Genomic DNA, 17,146 nt, shown 5'->3' with positions numbered 1-17,146 from the left:
CAATTTACATCACACAATTAATGGCATCTAACTGACCGTGAGAGTGTTCTTGGTGCTGGCTGACTAGATAATCATTACACATTGGCTGTCCAACTTCTACTGACCGGTATACAATGAACTTTGCTGTAGCTTGGCAGTGGCAGGCAACAGCATCGTCCATGGTATGTATTTCACAGCTCATAGAGGGCAATTTCTCCACAAAATGTTTAAATATAACACAGTTACAAATTTAATTATAAAATGTAACAATGGAATTGGAAGCAATACATTTACATTTAACTATTATGTTATTTTGATTAGCAAACAGCCACATAGGCCTATTCTTTAAATGGTTTTAATACTGGATTCTATATTCATTAGCAGAATTTGAGCTCTGCATTTTCTCTTCCACATTTCTTACTACTGCCCTCCAAGAATATTATAGAAACCAAATCTCATATCGACAACTAACCAGTTTTCTCAGTAGTGTTACATATTTTAAATGGAGAAAAATTAAGGCGGCTAAACGGTAACACTGAATGTTTGAAAGGTCTGCATTACTAAATTTGGAAAATATGTGTTTTATCAGACAAAGACAGATTAAGTGAGAAAAAGGGAAAACACGTATTTATGTTAGGTTTTATATCAGAACAAGGAGTTATTCTACTTTGCTAGATTTCAGTAGAAACTGGATGTTGACCCCAAAGAATTAAGCGACTACCAGTCCTGTTGAGCAGTATGTTCATAATTACCACAGACAACTACCGTATTTGATCTACTAAATTTATCTTGATAACCATGTCTCCTTTCTGTTTATTTTCCTACAGAAACTTACTTTTCAAATAAACCAAGTACATGCACATGGCTCTCCTAAAGGTTCAACATTTATTTCCAATGAATACTATAGTCACATACTGTATTTACCACTTAGAATGTGGGCACATTTCTTGACAAGAAAATTACCATCTCAAATATCATTAAAATGTATTTACCATCTTATGGCAGCCATCGATGAGTCACAGTTCAAAGTTGCACTCTTTTGGTAGATTCTGCAACAAGTAATAATAAATACAGTCAGTCGTTAAGAGATCATATTTATTTCTCTTTCTTTCAATCGTCTAATGCAGTACGAGAACAGCAATAATCTTTAGAGGTATCTTTACTAAATGTACAGAAAACAGCAAATGATGAAGATTAATAAAAATGGTTACATTCAATGCAGGTTGGTGTTCTTCTCAAGCACTTTAGTTAGAATTCACTAATAATAAATAGTGAGTTGAAATGAAGTTACAAGTTTAAAAAGTTAACTACACAATGTTTGTTATAACATGATCCTGAAATTTTTTTTTTAGACTGAAATGTTCATGTTTGAGGAGCTTCGTTTTTCATGCCTTTAATGCTTCTACCCTACAAATAAGATAGTAATCATGTCCATGAAAAGGTGCTAAATCGATATAAAGTCTGCATGAGAGACAATCAACCATACAACTCAACATGACATTTCAAAACACGAACACTTAGTTGGTATCTACATGAAGACACCAATTTATACATGGTACTTCAGTTATAACAGCTGAAAAAAGTTACTGTCCCTTGATAATGCTGAGGAAGCAGCAAGGAAAGCCTAGTAGATTACTCTAACATCTGAAATTTTGTTTCCATGTATCACCCAAGGATAACCCTCTTCTATATCACACAAGACAGTCTCCGCATGAAATAATTCCCTGCAGATTTCACATATCGAGATACTCAGCTCTGGGAATTGTACTAAAATGACACACAGTTACCACTGAGTTTTACCACAAAACTTTGGAGGACCTGCAGAATGAATGTCATTTATTCTGAAGCATGCTAAAAATGTTCATTTTAGTCTCATTTGTTTTTGCAAGTGTGTTAAACAATGGGTAGGATGATCAAAAAGTTTCACAGAAGCACAATGAACTCCTGCAAGTGCATTAGAGACACTATACTGAACATTATTTTTTTTTAACTGTACTTATATTCCAAATTCATATAGCTTTAATATGAAAGTTGTGTGAATATAAATGCACTATTGAGGAGCATAGTCAAATGTTGACTGATTTGCCAACAGGGTGGTGATGGATATGAAGTGTATACTCAATGCAAAATCATTAGTTTTATAAAACTAAACTGAGAAAATTACATACTTTGCAAACTGTTGGCATTCATGTCATTAACATGTGTGATTTTCTTCCTTCAAAGTCAGTGTAATACTAGTGATTTTCATACCCAGTCACTAAAGGACTTAGAACTTCATGATACGAAAGTTACAGCAAAAATGCCTTTCACTTCAAATAATACACCTTTATAAAATATCACTTATGAAAGGAAGAAAATTACCAAGAGGGGAAAGAACTGTACAGGTGGATGCAACTTAACCTGAGAAGTGTATGGTAATATTAATGTGTACAATCTTTACTTATTTTCTAAAATACAACAATAAGTGACACTATTTAGAACTATTTTTAAGGGCTTGGTCTGCTTATCATTCAGATTTGGCATCAACTTGTGCTGCAGATCTTATCAGAAAGGAGAATCATGAGGAATGTGTAGAAAGTACAAATAAGCAAAAGTATTGAGAAAACAAAATTACAAAATGACAGAACAGCTGGCCAGTATTTAGTACCTTCCGGTTGAGAAATCCCAAATTTGGAATGGAGAAACACTAAATATAATGTTCTAGAAGGTTTGATTAAGAACCAAAACATGTCCATAATAGACAAAGCCAGGAGAATAATGGAACAGGATTATAACTGTTTCACAACATACAATTTAACCCTTAATCATACAGAGATTCATATTATGCAATTTCAAACAAATTAAAATTACTTGCATGTACCAGGAATAGAGATCAAAGGGAACACACTGGACAAGTCTGTGTGTGAGGCTCCTAAGCATCCAGATAGATAATAAACTGAGGTGGCGTGAATATGTGGATAAGTTAAGCAAAAAGGTCAGTTACACCTGCTTTGTACTTTAAAAATGTGTATACAACAAAACAGAACACTGAAATCATTTTGCAAGCAGAATATACCAACTACAAAAACTGTGCCAACAATTACAATTAGTGCTGATGGACAACCAAGAAACAATAAGTTTATTCACAATATCAATTTAAAATTTAAACTAACAGAAAAATCTAACCTTTTTCGCTTATTTGTAATCAAGTTTTGAGAAAATGTGCTGCAAACACAATTGTTAAACATGCTTGTTAAGTTTGCTACATTAAATTTACCTAAACTGTAATTTTTTGGTGTAGTAAAATAAGAAGAATATAGACAATGCATTTCTGTCTAGGCTTCAGATCAAGTTTTTACATTCGCTGCATGAAGACAACAGGTTACAATCAGATATCAGGCTCGAGATTTAAATTCACCAGATATTCAGAAACAAAAGAATATTTCAATCATTCCACCTTGTACAATTTATTATGATATTTGGACTAAAGTATCTAAATTTCACATAAATTTAACACAAACCGATCATGACGTCAGTATACAGACAGCTGATATTGGTCTGCACAAAGTCACATACATTATCTGTTTAAAGAATTGGATAAAAACAGCACCTGTGTTGCAGAAATAGAGTACAGTGAGATTTTTGAAAGAAATTATTTTTTTTCTAATATATGTAAACATTTGGAAAGTAATTTACAAGTAATTCCCTACTTATCATTATGAGTAGGTTAACAACAGTCATTATTTGTAGCTAGCATAGTTTAGAGAAGTATGCTACTTCTTCCTGTTACTGTATAACTTGACTACTTGACTCATTTCACATTTCTGAAGGCTTTTACTATATATGGAACATGTGTGAATGAATAACAGGATTTTCTTTCTCAAGCTGAGGTCAGAGTGACCCCGTTCTTTCCAACCTTCTCCTTGAGAAACACTCAGTTCTGAAAGCTAGGGTAATTTTATGTATGTTTGTATGTGTTGTAATATGACATACCAAGAGTCAATTATTGAGCTACACAATACAACTGATTACTAAACAACTTTAGTTATGACAATTTCAATATGTAAACATATCTGTATGGTCATTTCTTTACTTTCAAATTACATATCATTGTATAATCACACAAGGAGTAATGCTCAGTCCACAAAAGAAAGTAACTCAATAGAATTCTATGTAATGATTCAATCAATATTTCATAACTTAGAAAACAATTTTCAATTTAACAGACTTCAGTCTTTATTGGGACAGAGCTCTTTTTAGGTGGAATGATAAAGATTTCACATTAGAGTTAGTATTGTTGTAGAGAAATAAAATACCCATTTCTTCTTAATGTAGTTTGTGTATCTCAATAGTAAAACCTGCCAATACTGCAACAACAATTTACTGTTGAAAATCTACGAGCAGTAAAAACATAGCCACATAGTTCACAGTCCTTCAAATAAATTGAACAGTCACTGTCATTGCTTTAACACATGGCCTATTTGTCCTATTGGTGTGACACTTATTTCATTGTTAAGTTGATGCAGTGTTGTTATTCTAAGCAACACAGGTTCCTCGTGTGAAACTCGGCCGTGGACTGTCTCATGACCAAAAATTGGGTCCTTATATATCACCACAATAATAGGTACTGAAACTTCACATTGTTTGATGTTTAATTTGCAGAAAGTATAATTAAAACTTAACTCATTAAATTAGTTGAATACATCGAAAATTTCCGTATTTTTAACAGTTTCTTCTACTACAAGAGTTAGGCTGAATTATTTGTTTAAATCATGAAATTAACATATATAGTTATGCAAACAGTACTTTTGACAAAACTGTTAATTACTTTGGAATTAATTCAGGGCTGGTTTTGCTAACAGGTTTTCGAAGAGAGACGAACAGGTACTATTAGTTTTTCCTCCAAATGTTTATAACTGTTACAGAATTTATATTTGTTTATACATCAACTATAGAATTTAAGTTACAAAACAGTTACTGATTTCACCCTATAATAAAAGATACTAACTAGGAATAGTCGAAATAAATTAGAAAAATCAATTACATACATAAAATTAAGCACAAAACTAGATCTGGTGTTATATTCTTTAAAACTGAGGGCCAACCTTCGTCTTTTATTAAAATGCAGATTTTATTAACATATGCTAATGGTAAATATTTAAAAGTAACAAAACTAATTTAAGGAGGTAGATGGCAGAACAAGAGGGGAATTAAAATTATCCCATTTTGCTGCTTCGTCACAGTCTGGTTTCCAATCTCTATCTAGCCATTATATGAATAATCTGAAACCTTCAGATGTCTCCAGGTCTCGTCCAGATACACAACCTTCTTTCATGTTTCTTAAACCATCCATTAGCTGTGATTAAATTATGCACTGTGCAAAATTCTACCAGGTGGTTCTCTCTTTCATTCCTTTCCCCCCATGACTATTAAATTTTCATCTCCGTAAACTATCTGAATAATTTCTTTCATCTCATCATACATTTCCTCAATCTCCTCCTCATCTGTGGAGCTAGTTGGCATATAAACTTGTACTACTGTTGTGGGTGTGGGCTTCTTACCTACCTTGGTGACAATGATGTGTTTACTATGCTGCTCATAGTAGCTTATCCGCATTCATATTTTTGTTATTCGTTATTAAACCTACTCCTGCATTAACCCTATTTGATTTTGTATTTATAACCCTTTATTCACTGGACCAGAAGTCCTTTTCCTCCTGCCACCAAACTTCACTAATTCCCACTGTATCTAACTTTAACCTACCCATTTCCATTTTTAAATTTTCTAACTTACCTGAATGATTAAATGATCTGACATTCCACAAACTGATCCGTAGAACACCAGTTTCCTTCCTCTTGGTAACGACATCCTCCTGAGTGGTCCCCGCCCAGAGATCCGAATGGAGGACTATTTTACCTCCGGAATATTCTGCTCAAGACGATGCCATCATTTATCCATACAGTAGAGCAACATGCCCTCAAGAAAAAATTATGGCTGTAGCGTCCCCTTGCTTTCAGCTGTTCGCAGAACTAGCATTTCTTTTGGTGGCTTTTACAAGGCCATATCAGTCAATCATTATGACTGTTGCCCCTGCAACTACTGAAAGGACTGCTGCCCATCTTTGGGAACCGCTTACCTGTCTGGCTTCTAAACAGATGCCCCTCTGTTGTGGTTGCACCTATGGTATGGCTACCTGTATCGCTGAGGCATGCACCCGGCGACATGATCATCATCATGAATCGTGATAGTGGTTAGACTGGATTCAGTAAAAAAATTGGAGTGTGAAAAAATTGGGATTTTGTACGAGTGCTGATGACCGCGCAGTTGAGCGCCCTGCAAACCAATCATCATCACAGCTGAGGCATGCAAGCCTCCCTACCAATGGCAAGGTCCGTGTTTCATGGGGGGGATTGCTTTATACCCATAACAAAATCCTAATACCCCGTGTGACACCTGGTAACTTGCAATTTTTAAGCCTCTCTTGCTCTCTAACAAAACTGCGTTAATTCTAAGATGAGGCTTACTTTTCAATTTCTCTTTTTTCATTGTGGTGAAATGCACTTACTCTAGAAAATGTTTCCCTATCATTATCAAAGCAATTTGTCACTTGACAGACTTTCCTGGTTAGTGACATTCCACGCTGATCTGGAAATCACAACATTGCCATGGCTCCAGCTATGTTCAGTTTAAGGTTCTGCCTATGCTGTAGAATTTATGGGCACGAGAAAGTTCGCTTCCTGTGAATAAAATTGTGTAGGTAAAAAAAAAGGGAGATCAGTGAATGACAGATTTGATGAAACACTGTGGGTATTCCAACAACTCCCTCGGTTTTGCCAATACCAAAGTACAAGAGCTTGGTCCTTTGTACCTATGGTGTACATGGGTTATACAGACGATGTCAACACCATGAGCACTGCATGATTTGCAAGTAGCTTTAAGGAGGATAGAGGATTTCGGTACAGCCATATAGTGCTCCAAGTAAATGAACAAAGCACGGCCACTAATTTGTTATATTAACACGGTGATGATAATTCTTATCATGGAATATTATTCTAAGTATAGCCACCTGGTATTTTTTTATTCTGCATCTCTATAGTGTGTGAAACAAGGTACTCCAGTGGTTGGCACTGACACACTGGCCTCACATTCAGGAGGATAACAGTTAAAATCCCCATCTTGCCATCCTGATTTAGGTTTTTGTGATACCTCTAAATCATGTAAGGCAGATGCTGTGATGGTTCCTTTGAAAAGGGACTGCTGATTTCCTTCCTTAATCCAAGCTTGTGTTCCATCCCTAATGCCATCAATGCCAATGGGGAAATTAATCTCTAACCTTCTTTCTTTTTTTCCATATAGAGTGGACAGTTTGTTTCTTACTGTGGTAGTAAAGTTGGAATATTCTCAGTTAGGTCAAATGAAAGATTATTCACATGGTACAGATGTATCATTGATATCAAAGAATTTTTGTTACTTTGCTAATGATACATATTTGCAGGAAAACTAACTTGGTTATTGACTTGATCTACAATATATTTGTTTATTTATTTAAGGAACTGCATGTTGCAGTCAGCTGGATGAACTTAAGTGGCATCATTCTATCACAAAATTATGTTTTTGGGGTTGGTTTATGGGCAATGGAATTTCATCCAAAGTGGTTTAATATTTGTGAAGAATGTACTTCTTCACTTTCAGCACTTAAAAAATGGGTGATTAAATTTAAATTTAGCCATCTGCTTTGAAGAGTACCTGCACAATAAACATCCAAAATATGCAACTACGGATAAAACGTCAAGAAAGTGGACAGTATAGAACTGTGACATCATTGAGTACAAGTGGGTGAAATAGCTGATTCCATAATCATATTAGAAGAGAGTTTACCATGAAATTTACAGAAAGATTTAACCATGACAATTCTTCGCAGAAAAGAACTGTAGCATTTCCTGAATTCTTACCAAAAGAAAATGAATTACTTAGCAGTGAGTGAACTGTTTTGAAAAGAATCCAACCAATTTTGTGTTTTGGGTATAGTGTAATATCAGAACTGAAACTTCAAAGTATGCAGTGAAAGCTGTTTATCAGGCCTCCCCCCGCCCCCACCCCCCTCTCCCCAAAAAAAAGTTGGTTTCACCTGCTCTGAAAGTTAAGAACAGTGTTTGCTACAGTGGAAGACTAATTTACTTTCATTTATTGCTTTCCAAGCAGGAATGACTTTTGTGTCAATCAGGATTGATGCATCACTTTAGTAAATATGGGAGTACAGAAGCTAGTAATTCTAACTGTGTGCTCGTCTCAGTAGGAAATGTCTAATGCTTTATCAGTTGATAGAAGAAGCAGTTAAGATTTTGTAGGAACATCTGGAGTAAAAATTATGATGGCTCCAAAATGTTAATTTTTATTAGAGAATTACCCAACTTTGGCTCATTTGTCCCAGAAATTTTAAACTGCCATTGACAATTTACATTCGGTTTCTGAAAGGGCATTACAAACATAGTAAATTACTTGATTGGATCCTTCACCTCACGCTAGACAGCATGTTGCTTTTAAACTTCCTGTAGGTTAAAACTGTATCCCAGACCTCGACTCAAATTTGCAACCTTTACTTTTGCAGCCAATGCTGTTACTGAATAAGGTGTGCAAATTTAACTCTCAGGTCATCCACTCAGGTTAAATTCTGTCATTGCCTCTCCCTACTTTCCAGATTTTGCAGACACTCATGTATATATTGTGTGACTAGCATTCTTGGAAGACAGGATATTAGAGAAAACTGCATCCAGTCTTGTGTACTGGTGAACAGAAGCTATGAGGATGGGTTGTGAAGTGTCTGGATAAGAGTACTATCTGTGAAGGACAAGGTTACAGGTTCAAGGACCAGTATACCACTAAGTCTTGATTATCCAGAAAGTTTCATAGTAAATTACTTGATTGATCATGGTCAAGTAGTACAACAAGGATCACTTAGTGTTTGTTGGGTGTGATTAATAAAACAATCTTATTGTTAATAAAAATGGCAATGGGAAGTCCTGGCAGAATGTAAAAATAATTATTGGAGCTAAGGTAACAACTCACCAAGTAAACACACACACACACACACACACACACACACACACACACACACACACACACAACCTATGTGGCTACATTGTGCCAACCGATGAGTGTAATCAGCTTGCACATTGTAACTGTACTGTGTGGGTGGGTCGGGGGGAGACATGTACTAGCTCAAAAAAGGGGCTAGTGACCTTTTACTACCTGCCAGTTTTCACCACCCAGTGACTCAAACATGTTGCCTTTCATTGATGTATATATCGCCTATTATTCACCTCCATTAACGAAGACTATTTCCGAATGGAATCAAATGCAATCAAACAAATAACATCAAGCATTGATTGAATTCCTACCTCAGTGGACTTCACAATCCATAAAAAAAAACGACAGATCATTCTTCTTTACACTGTACTCAAACCACCACCTCAAGATCTTAGTAAATGTTGCATGATTCCATATTTAATAAGAAAAGTCTCTGATTGTAGACAGAAAGCTCAAACTCAGGAACTTTGAAACATTGATTTATGTTAGTAAAATACTTTTGGGTTTCAAGCCACATCAAGTGGTTAACTGCACATGAGCTCTCAGCAGAGATCTCCTCTGCCATTGTCAAGTGGTAGACTGTTGTGTGAATGCCACTGTCGTGCTTATATAGTAGCACTGTCGCCAGTGAAATCACTGGTGCTCTGTCCTGCACCATATATGGTAATGGTTTGGTGGCATAACTGCTGCGCCCACTTCAATTCCCCAATCATGGGATCCCAGGCCATACTCAGCTGCAATGCAGCATCATTGAGGGTGTTGTCCAATATTTTTATCTCTACTGCTTTGTTTATTATGCTATCCCAGAAGCTGCTGGTCTGTTTAACAATAGAAGCCACGTTGGATGTAATTCAGTGTCTGTTAAAATTAATGGATATAGCCACGAGGGCATTCATTCATACATCACTTTATGCACACAACACTGTTGAACGCTTTTTGCCTAATTGTAAAAACAGCACATCAGGTTTGGAAAAGAGCAGAATATACAGAATCACTTGTAGTTGTGGCAAATTCTACATAGGCCATTGTGGCAGGGCAATAACTGCCCACTTGTAGGAACACCATTGAACCTGGAGATGTAGAGAAGGCCACTGTACTTTTTCAGACCACCTACTAAAAGAAGCCATAGTTACCATGTTTTATGGACTGTTAGATGCTGTGGACTACAAGAGGCACCTTCATTTTTAAGCAGTTTTTCAAAACATAGCATTTTTACCAGTTTTATTATTAGGTTGCAAAACCAGACAAAAAAATTCTTAGTTTATGAAACTGAACTGAACAACTTTAAAATCCCTGAAAATTGTCATCTGAACTTTCCTCCTCCTCCTCCTCCTCCTCCTCCTCCTCCTCCTGTATAAGATGGTCTTCACTTCCACTGAGAGCACTATTTATGCTGCATTTCATGAAAGATTTGACAGTAATGTCTTCTCTCACTCTTGACCATGACTGTTTTATCCACTGTCACACTTGTTTGATTGTAGGTCATTTTAAACCTTTTGGCTTTTATCTATAATCCATTTGTTCCATTCCTCTCTCCTGTACACTTTAAGTAGTTTATTTATCAAGACCTCAAGAGGTTGCAATTGTGAAGTCAGTCCTCCCAGAATAACAGCAAGCTCTGTAGTTTCCTGTCTCAATTACTCTTTCACAAAATTTTTCAAATGACAGCTAAACTGATCTAGCACAAGAAGAGAACTCGTCTTCAGTAAAGCACCTTTCGTTCTCTCCCACACCTTGTCAATCCATAATTTCATACAAGCCTCATCCATTCCACCTTTGTCATGTACATGAACAACAATTTCTGGCAGTATTTCAGAAGGTTTTGGCAGTGTTTTGGGTATGAAAACAATCATTGGCTGTCAGCTCAGCATGAAAGAACAAAAGTGTAGTGTATTTTTTCATGTCCACTTGTTTTTATAGTTATGGTTTCAGCACTGTTCATGGCTACAGTTCTATTACTCAGCACATCAAATGTCAGAGGATTTTCGTCCCTATTCGCATTTTGGCTTAGTTCCACACTGATTTTCTGTAGATGTTGACACCAGCCTGCCAACTGCAAATGGTTTTTTCTGTAGGTGGAGGGCTGAAATGCTGCTTGACTGCTCTGTTTCCATGTTGTTCAGCATATGCTATTACTTTCAATTTATAGCCCACATCACGTGAATACCTTTTACCTTCTTCCATTATGAAACTAGCTGCTAACAAAAAAATTGTACTGTTACCAATAACACAAATGATATTCAATTAAAATTCACTGGCACTGTCGACTGCAATGAAGCATCACAGCCTAGACAGTGTATTGGGTTTGTGATGGTGGGGTGGGAGAGAGACAGCAAACTATTAATGAGGCTTATGGAAAGTTTAAACAATAGTGCACTGGCCATACATGCATAACTGTGCATTATATGGGGTTATGCAAAGTGAAAGTAAAGTACGGTGAAACACAAATGTGTACCTGCTGGCTACATTATTTACAGTAGTCAGTGTCCAAACTACAAACCCCCATTTTTAGCTAGTGTAGCAACACAGTACGCTGACACCAAGGACAACAAATGAAGAAATAAATAAAGCAGGTGGAATTGCTACAAGATTTTAAATTGTAAGACTTTTCCAGAGATATATGTGGATTGACCATGCCTTATTGGTTATGAATGGCACATAAAAACTGACGAAACTGCAAAAAGGTAGGTAATTAAGCAGATGGGACCTGGATAAACTGAAAGAACCACAGGTTGTAGAAGATTTCAGAGAGCATTAGGGAATTACTGACAAGAACAAGGGAAAGGAATACAATATAAGAAAAATGGGTAGCTTTGAGAGATGAAATAGTGAAGGCAGCAGAGGATCAGCTGTGTAAAAATACGAGGGGTAGTAGTAATCGTTGGATAACAAGAGATACTGAATTTAATCAAAGAAAGGAGAAAACATAAAAATGCAATAAACGAAGCAGGCAAAAGGGAATGCAAAATCTAAAAAATGAGATCGGCATGAAATGCAAAACGGCTGAGCAGGAATGGCTAGAGGACAAATGTAGGGAGGTAGAAGTATGTATCATTAGGGGTAAGATAGATGCTGCATACAGGAAAATAAAGAGGCCTTTGGGGAAAAGAGAAGCAGCTTTGTGAATATGAAGAGTCATATGGAGAACCAGTCACAAGCAAGGAAGGGAAAAAAGAAAGAGGGAAGGAGTATATAGAATAGAGGGTCTATACAAAGGAGATGTACTTGAGGGCAACATTATGGAAATGGGAGAGGAAGAGGATGTAGAGGAAGAGGATGTAGAGGAAGAGGATGTAGAGGAAGAGGATGTAGAGGAAGAGGATGTAGAGGAAGAGGATGTAGAGGAAGAGGATGTAGAGGAAGAGGATGTAGAGGAAGAGGATGTAGAGGAAGAGGATGTAGAGGAAGAGGATGTAGAGGAAGAGGATGTAGAGGAAGAGGATGTAGAGGAAGAGGATGTAGAGGAAGAGGATGTAGAGGAAGAGGATGTAGAGGAAGAGGATGTAGAGGAAGAGGATGTAGAGGAAGATGAGAAGGGAGATATGCTACTACGTGAAGAATTTCACAAAGCACTGAAAGACTTAAGCTGGAACAAGGGCCCGGGAGTGAACATCTGTTAGAGCTATTGATAACCTTGGGAGAGCCAGTCATGACAAAACTCTTCCATCTGGTGAGCAAGATGTATGAGATAGATGAAATACCCTCAGACTTCAAGATGAATATAATAAATCCAATTCCAAAGAAAGCGGGTGCTGACAGTTGTGAAAATTACTGAACTATAAGTTTAGTACGTCATGGCCGCAAAACGCTAACACATATCCTTCACAGAAGAATGGAAAAACTGGTAGAAGCTGACCTCGGGGGGTGGGGGTAGGGAGCGGGGGGAGGGGGGGGGGGGGCCGGGGGGGAGGATAATTAGTTTCGATTCTGGAGAAATGTAGGAACACGTGAGGCAATACTGACCCTATGACTTCTCATAGAAGATAGGTTAAGGAAAGGCAAATCTACGTTTATGGCTTTTGTAGACTTTGAGAAGGCTTTTGACAATGTTGACTGGAATATTCTCCTTCGATTCTAAAGGTGACAGGGGTAAAATATAGGGACCAAAAGCCTATTTACAATTTTCACAGAAACTAGATGGCAGTTTTAAGAGTTGATGGGCATGAAAGCAAAGCAGTGGTTGAGAAGGGAGTGAGACAGGGTTATAGCATATCCCCAATGTTATTAAATCTGTGTATTGAGCAAGCAGTAAAGGAAACAAAACAAAAATTTGAAGTAGGAATTAAAATCCAGGGAGAAGAAACAAAATCTTTGAAATCAGTCGATGACTTAATTCTGTCAGAAACAGCACAGGATTTGGAAGAGCAATTGAACGGAATGGACAGTATCTTGAAAGGAGGATGTAATATGAACATCAACAAAAGCAAAACAAAGAAATGGAATGTAGTCCAATCAAATCAGGTGATGCTGGGGGAACTAAATCAGCAGGATATGAAACATTAAAGTAATAGATGAGTTTTGATATTTGGGAAGCAAAATGACTGATGAAGGTCAAAGTATGGAGGATATGTAATGTAGACTGGCAATGACTAGAAAAGTGTTTCTGAAGACGAGAAATTTGTAAACATCGAGTATAAATTTACGTGTCAGGAAGCCCTTTCTGAAAGCATCTGTTTGGATTGTAGGCATGTATGGGAGTAAAATGTGGACGATAAACAATTTAGACAGAAGAGAATAGATCTTTTGAAATGTGGTGCTACAGGAGAATGCTGAAGATTAGATGGGTAGATCACATAACTAACAAGGTGGTACTGAACAGAATTTGAGAGAAGTGGAATTTGTGGCACAACTCGACTAGAAGAAGGGATTGGTTGGTGAGACACATTCTGAGGCATCAAGGTATCACCAATTTTTTGGAGGGAAGTGTGCAGGGTAAAAATCGTAGAGGGAGACCAAATAACAATAAACTAAGCAGATTCATGAGGATGTAGGTTGCAGTAGTTACTTGGAGATGAAGAGGCTTGCACAGGATATAGTAGCACAGAGAGCTGCCTCAAACCAGTCTTTGGACTGAAGATCTCAACAACTACAACATAAAGCGGTGAGGCCAATTGTTTTCTGAATGGATGGCATATGCTAAATCTTAGTGGTCATTTCAATAGCCAATGAGTCACAGATAACTGAACGATGTGTCTTTGTTTACAATTGTTTACAACACCTTTATTTTGTGTGTGGCTCATGGTCTTGCGGTAGTATTCTCACTTCCCGCGCACGGGGTCCCGGGTTCGATTTCCAGTGGGGTCAGGGATTTTCTCTGCCTCGAGATGACTGGGTGTTGTGTGTTTTTCATCATTTCATCCTCATTCATTCTAAAGTCGCTGTAGTGGCATTAAAGAACTTGTGGAGCGGCAGCCGAACCGCCCCGCGAGGGGTCTCCTGGCCACTAATGCCATACGCTCATTATTATCATTACCTTTATTTTAAAGATGTTTGGTACCACAGACCTCCATGAATATTTCAAATTCATTGTAAGTTTGCTGATGGAATGTCATCCCATTGTGCCTCTACATTAAAAAGGTGGTTATAGGACTTCCAAGTAACAGGAACTATGAGACTTTCAACCATTTGGGGAAGTGACTCTGCCACAGAACACAAAAAAACCAGAGGAGTTTCAGACCTAGGCTAGCCCTGCCCTTTTTACAGCTTAACATGCTTCCTCTTTGAGCAAATCAAACAGGACAGTTTGCCAAATTTTACATTTAGCTCCCACTTGCACCAGTTTAAGGAAAGTGGCTTACTACAATGTTGCAAACCTTGGCAGTCATAACTCAAGAAATTAGAGTGATTCTGCATGTTGGATTTTCAAGGCGCATAGACAAGTTTTCTACCCACAAGTCTGCATAACAACTGTTTCTGCCCAGATTCCACTTTTTCAAACCTTAATAGTTGTATTCACCCAATTGTAAGATGAGGTTTTTTCCCAATCTTGCCATTCGAAAAATACAGGGTCATCTTACATTCACAAATTAAACTATTGTTGCTGGTGTCAAAGTTTTTATGTTATACAACCAGTAAATATTGGGGTTGTCTTACATTTTCAGATGAAGGTTTGGTGATGAAATCACTTGCATGTTTATTTTGCAGTATGCAGAAGGTGTGGAGGGGCTGAGAACTATTACAAATGCGGGGAGGTCGAGGTGGGGCGCGGGGGGGAGGGGGGGAGGGGGGAGGGGGGGGGGGCAGGGAGTGGAAAGCAAATTTCATTGTTCTGTCCATCACAGGAATGTATACAGCATACCTTGTTTGTCTGAATCCATTTCCACTCAGATTTGTAGTGGCTTTGAAATTTGGTAAATATTCAACAGCAGCATATATTTCAGCAAGAAATGGTGGAAATGTAAATAAGGCCCACTTGCATACTTAACATGTTTCTTCCAGCAATGTTGTCAATGCTCATCATGGGTTATAACAGGAAAGAAAAGAGTGTGTCAGCTGTTAGTTTCACACAGCCAATGAAAGAGCAATGGGCAGATATGTTCGACAGCAAAACACTAAGGCATATTACCACATTCTCATGTCAATATGGATGTAAAGTCCGCTATGTGTTGGAGAAAAAACAGCTGTGTTCTCAGGGCACACTTCAGAGATAACATATTTGGATTGACAATTAAGTATTTGTGACAATTATAAATTTTACTGATTTCTGTTTTACTTGCAGCAATCTACACTGCGCTATTAGGTCCCACCCTAACCTCCACACAACACAGAACATTCTAAAGGAACAGCCACATACTTGTGACAACCAAGATTACAAATTGCACTGGGCTTGATGTATAGAAATATGATGCCTCTTTTCTTGCCTCTCATTGGTCTGATGAAACTAACATCCCAGGTAATAACCACAAGAGCTAAAAGATCATCAAAAATAATCTTTTTTTTTTAAATACCAGTTCTGGGTGACTTTTGCATAACTCTCCTTATTTCTTAAACCTCACCAATCCTTTTCCTCCCCCTCCTCTCTGCTTTCCCCTTCAAACCTTCTGCCATTAGGAGGAGCAATTGGATCCAAAGCTTCCACATTGCCTTGAAATTTTGTGTGTGTTTCCTCCAGAGAATGTTTTTTATATATCTAATTATATTGTATTCTCATATAATGATACCAGAGATGATGATTAAAAATAGTGATAACACAATAACTTGCTCAGATAGAAAAAAAGGTGAACACAAAAATTAACATAAAATATTTCTTTTTGTTTATTTTATTTCACTTTCTATTATGAAACTGTTGACAATCAAAAAATAGTATAAGTGTAGAACAAGTATAATATTAAACTTTTTTGGCAAATACTTTGTCAGTGAAATTGATTGTAATTCGGATTAGTCAGAATATGTTAAATATAATATTTTGTCAAGGAGACTTTTTGAAAGGAAAGGAGTTTGGAGGGGGGGGGGGGGGGGGGGAGATTGTCTTATACTTGGATAAATATGGTACATAGTTTTTCTTGTGGTTTATGTTCCATAAATGGCATAATATATGTCAGCTTCAGAAAAAAATAAAAACTGGACTTCATTCAACAACTTTTTGACCTTACTTCTTCACATCAGACACTGCATAATACCAAATACAATTAAAGGAGAAAGAACCACAGGCCAATTACTGATTTTGTATTTTGTATCATAGTATCCTAAACACAGATGCCCCACCATGTTTCTGGTATAATATACGCAGTCTCTGCAGATCAGGGGAACTCAAACTTTTATTCTGGTGGAACACACTGAGAATCCCGGTACTTTGATAGAATGTCTTGTTTATTTTGAAGGTTAGTAAAATATTTTTTTTCTGGAAGTTGTGGACAGGCACCAGACAAATGAGCGTGTTGCCACGCAGAGGTGGAACCATTGGGATATTGCCTGGCATGACATGGATTAGTGCATGCCTCAGAGTGAGGAACTGTAGAAAATTAAGTTTTTTTGTTTTGTTTAAGGCTATCTGAGATACTATAATATATTAATGGGGCAAGTGAAATTATCGAACATTTTGTAGGTATGTTAATGAGTGTTAATCCTGATTCAACTACACTAACGGAGTCAAATCTATAAG

General features: G+C 37.1%; 1 long non-coding RNA gene across 1 annotated transcript in view; it reads right to left on the bottom strand.

The window, feature by feature from the left end:
* LOC124545226 overlaps positions 1 to 17,146 on the bottom strand; it is a 43,571-nt gene that overhangs the window by 17,166 nt on the left and 9,259 nt on the right. The window contains exon 3 of the long non-coding RNA XR_006967597.1: positions 972 to 1,028. This is a non-coding gene — a long non-coding RNA (uncharacterized LOC124545226). The remainder of the gene's footprint in view (positions 1 to 971; positions 1,029 to 17,146) is intronic.

The sequence above is a fragment of the Schistocerca americana genome, chromosome 8 (genome assembly GCF_021461395.2).
Source record: "Schistocerca americana isolate TAMUIC-IGC-003095 chromosome 8, iqSchAmer2.1, whole genome shotgun sequence".
NCBI lineage: Eukaryota > Metazoa > Arthropoda > Insecta > Orthoptera > Acrididae > Schistocerca > Schistocerca americana.
Note: the sequence above shows the minus strand (reverse complement) of the source record. Positions and strands in the feature narration are given on the sequence as shown.